The sequence below is a fragment of the Triturus cristatus genome, chromosome 12 (assembly GCF_964204655.1).
Source record: "Triturus cristatus chromosome 12, aTriCri1.1, whole genome shotgun sequence".
Lineage (NCBI taxonomy): Eukaryota > Metazoa > Chordata > Amphibia > Caudata > Salamandridae > Triturus > Triturus cristatus.
In genome coordinates this window covers 105,414,740-105,418,504 of record NC_140595.1, presented here as the reverse complement: position 1 = coordinate 105,418,504, position 3,765 = coordinate 105,414,740, and positions in this window count along the sequence as shown.

The following is a 3,765-nucleotide window of genomic DNA, read 5'->3' as shown; positions in this document are numbered from 1 at the left end:
CTCTTTTCAGGGACTGTGGATCGGGCGGTGAGAGGTCTGGAGGTCCAGGTCTTGTCAGTCTCTGGGCTCGGGCTCCGGCGGGAGGCGGCGGCAAAGCAGACGTTGATTCGCTGGATGGTGCTTGCGTTAGCAAGGTGGTCACTCCCTGACCACAGGGGAGATTGGCTTCAGTCCTCTGTGCGGCAGAGCGTCGAAGTTCCCGTCTTCTTCTTAGTTTCAAGTTGATTCCAGGATGTCTGAAGTCCTAGGACACAGCTCCTACCTTTAAGCGGATTCTAGGGGCCGGACTACCTGCTAGGTCCCTCCCTAAGGGTGGGACCAGGAAGGGGGGTGGTTACACCCCCAATCCTTTGTCCAGCTCGCCCCAGGCCCGGGACTGGTGTGCCCCAGGACCGGTTTGAACTGGCATATGCCCCGAGGCTCCTTGTGAGCCACAGGCATGTCTGGTTTCTTTCAAGCCCTACCTGACCAATACACAAAATCCTGTCTGGGGTGGTGCACGCACCTCCCCTGGCAGGAAACCCTTTGTCCACACCTCCCAAGCTGGAAGGACTCCCAGCAGCAGGAGGGCAGACTTGTGTCTGTGGTGGCAGCATCCATTTTGTGGAGCTGAGGCTATGTCTGATTTTACCCGGGTTTCAGGTACTGTACATGTCGTGTCCCTCTAGAAGGGTGGAATGCTAACCCCGTCGCCAGAATTGGCGAGGGGTTAGTATTCCAATTCGTATGACACCTTACTCGACATGTCTTGATAAAGCCAAACCAAAGTTAGCATTTAACCGCGAGGTTCATAATGCACTTAAGAGTATATGGTATGACGATATCTGGAAACAGTAGAAGGAAGTTGTTCCGACCACTGCAGACAGGCTCAGCTCATGCCAGAGCACCATCTCACATGGAACCAAGCACTCTGCCTTCAGGATTGTTAAGGCCTGCCATAGGAGTGACTTATAGGTTACCAGGTGTCCCATTTAAGGTTAGGTATAGGTATACTACACCTAAGTAAGAGGTGGTTACACCAACTTACCCCAGCTGAGTGATCAGCCAGTTGTGTCAAATTTGTTAGGCCAAGCCTGGGGTGGCATAATACATGCTTCAGCCCCTGGCAGGCCTTAGATACACCAATACCCTGGGTACCTAGTGTACACTGGTACAGGGGCTGACAGGGTGATCCAACCAATTGGGTATGTACCTAGGGTACATGGAGTCCATTTTAAAGAGAGAGCAGATGGGCTGAGGTCCTGAATGGCAGGATCTCAGGCCAACTAAGTCGAAAAACCAGCTAGACACTAGGCAAAAATTTGGGGGTAACCATAGTCAGATATCCACCTTCCTACACAACCCCCCCCCCCCAACGAAGGGAGATAAGGCTGACATTGACCAGGTAAGCCTATATTGCCCAAGTGGCCATATAAGGAGGAACCAGCACTGGCATGGTTACCCCCTGTCTCATGGTCCACTAAGCAATCCCTCACCCTAAGGGTATCAGAGGGTCTCCACCATAGGGAATCTCTACCTTTGGTGTGTCTTGGCAAAGTAAAAGGCTAGTGTTGAGATGGAGTACTGAAGTGAGTGTCCTCAAAGTGAGGCCTCAGCTTCCTCCAATCATCCTTCACCATGGATGCCTTTCTTTCCTTAACTGAGTTGCACTGTGCTCTCAGGGTCAGCCTCTGGCTACCTAAAGCTGGAGGCTGGGTCCCTTTTGTGGGCTTACTGGAGGGACAGGTCAGGTTTGGGGCCCTAAGGTCCCAGGTTTGCCTGTGCCCAACAGAATCCCTCTGGGGGAGGTCCCTAACTACCTGTAAAGGAGATCCCTCAGGAATGTTTTTACCCATCACCTGACTAGGGCTACTAGCCAGGCAATCCTCATTCTTTTGATGGGGGGTTCTTGTGGACAGGGGTCCACTGGCCTCCCTGACCTCTGCAGCCCTGGGCTGACTGAGGCAGGGTAGAGAGAGGCAGGCTACCTGCACCAGACTGGGTCCCACCTTGGAAGGGGCCACTGACATCAGAGGCTCTGCCAGGCCAGGCCTGGCTACCTCTGGGGCAGTTCCTTCACAAGGGGTGAGGTCAGATCCCTGAGGAGGCTGACCTTTTCCTAATGTCTGGGGAGAGGGAGACTTTTCTTCCTCCCCACTACTCTCAGTTTGTGTGGAGTGATCCATTGTTTCAGGCTTCACTACACCTATGTCAGTCTGAGTATAGGCTGAGACCATTACAGCCTTGCCAACCTTTTCAGGGGGGCACTCAGTTTGTGTTTGAGCTGTGACTGTCACAGCTCTGCCAGTCTCTACAGGGAAGTCTGTCTGTGCCTGGGCGGTGGCTACCACTGCCCTTCCAACCTTTTTAGGGAGGAAATCTATTTGGACAGGGGTTGTGAATGGCACAACCCCCCTACCCTTTTGTGACAGGCCTACCATTTTAGAATGTGTGTCTTGTTCAACTCCAGCCCAAGCTGAGAGTTCTAAGTCATTCCCCAGTAAGCAGTCTACAGGCAAGGTTGGGGACACCGCTACCCTTTTAGGGCCAGTGACCCCTCCCCAGCTGAGACATACCTCTGCCATGGGATGACCGTTCTGTTTGCCATCAATGTTAGTCACCTGGTAGGAGAAACCAGGCAAAAGCTGCTCAGAGGGAACTAGCCAATGGGCCACCATTGTGATGCTAGCTCCAGTGTCTCTGTAGGCCTCAGCTTTTGTACCATTGATGTAGGGCTCCTGTCTGTACCTACCCAAAGTGTTGGGACAGGCAGTGAAGTTGGCAAACCCCATGCCACCATCACAGACAAGAGTGGTTGCTGTAGGGGAATTGGCTAAGCCAGGGTCCCCCTGTGTTCCCCAAGTAAACCCACCCAGATTTCTGGGGGCACTCCCACCACCTGGTGGATTACTGCTGACAGTAATAGGTGGTGTGACAGGAGTAATTGGAGGAACAGTTTTGTTTTTAGCCCTTGGGCAACCGCTCTCAGTTTTCCAATGCCCAGGAGTTTTACACTCATGGCAGTAGGGCTTTTTAGCTGTGGTAGAGGAGGGAGCTTGGGACCCACCACCCTGTGTGGAGTTTTGGGGCCCTGAGGAAGGTTTCTCTTTTTCTTTATCCCCACCCTTCTCTTGAGGCTTGGTGGTATCTTTCTTTTGGTCACCACCCTGGTTTTTAGGCCTGATCCTGGTCCTGACCCATTTATCTGCCCTCTTTCCCAATTCTTGGGGAGAGGTCAAATCTGAGTCTACCAGGTGTTGATGGAGAAGCTGGTTTTGACAATTACTTAAAATCTGCTCTCTCATCATCAAATTGTACAATCCTGTATAATCAGACACCTTACTTCCCAGCAACCAACCCTCCAAAGCCTTAGTGGCACATTCCACATATTCAGACCAGTCCTGAGTCTGTGTCTTCTGGGTGTCTCTGAACATTAACCTGTACTGTTCAGTGGTTAAGCCTAACCCATCAACTAGGACACTCTTCAGGACTCTGTAATTTCTGACATCCTCTTCTCTAACAGTGAGGAGTCTATCTCTGCCTCTCCCCTCAAAGGAGAGCCATAAGATTGCTGCCCACTGGTCTTCAGGAACCTGCTGCACTTTGCAGGCTCTCTCAAGAGCAGTCATCCATTTGTGGATGTCATCCCCACTTTTGTAGGGGGGCACAACCTTAGACAGGTTCCTATTATCAAAGACCCTATCCTTGTCCCTAGGGACAATGCTGCCACCAGTGGGTATAGACCCACTCTCTTTATGCTGCCTAGCCTTGCTCAGTTTCTCTTCC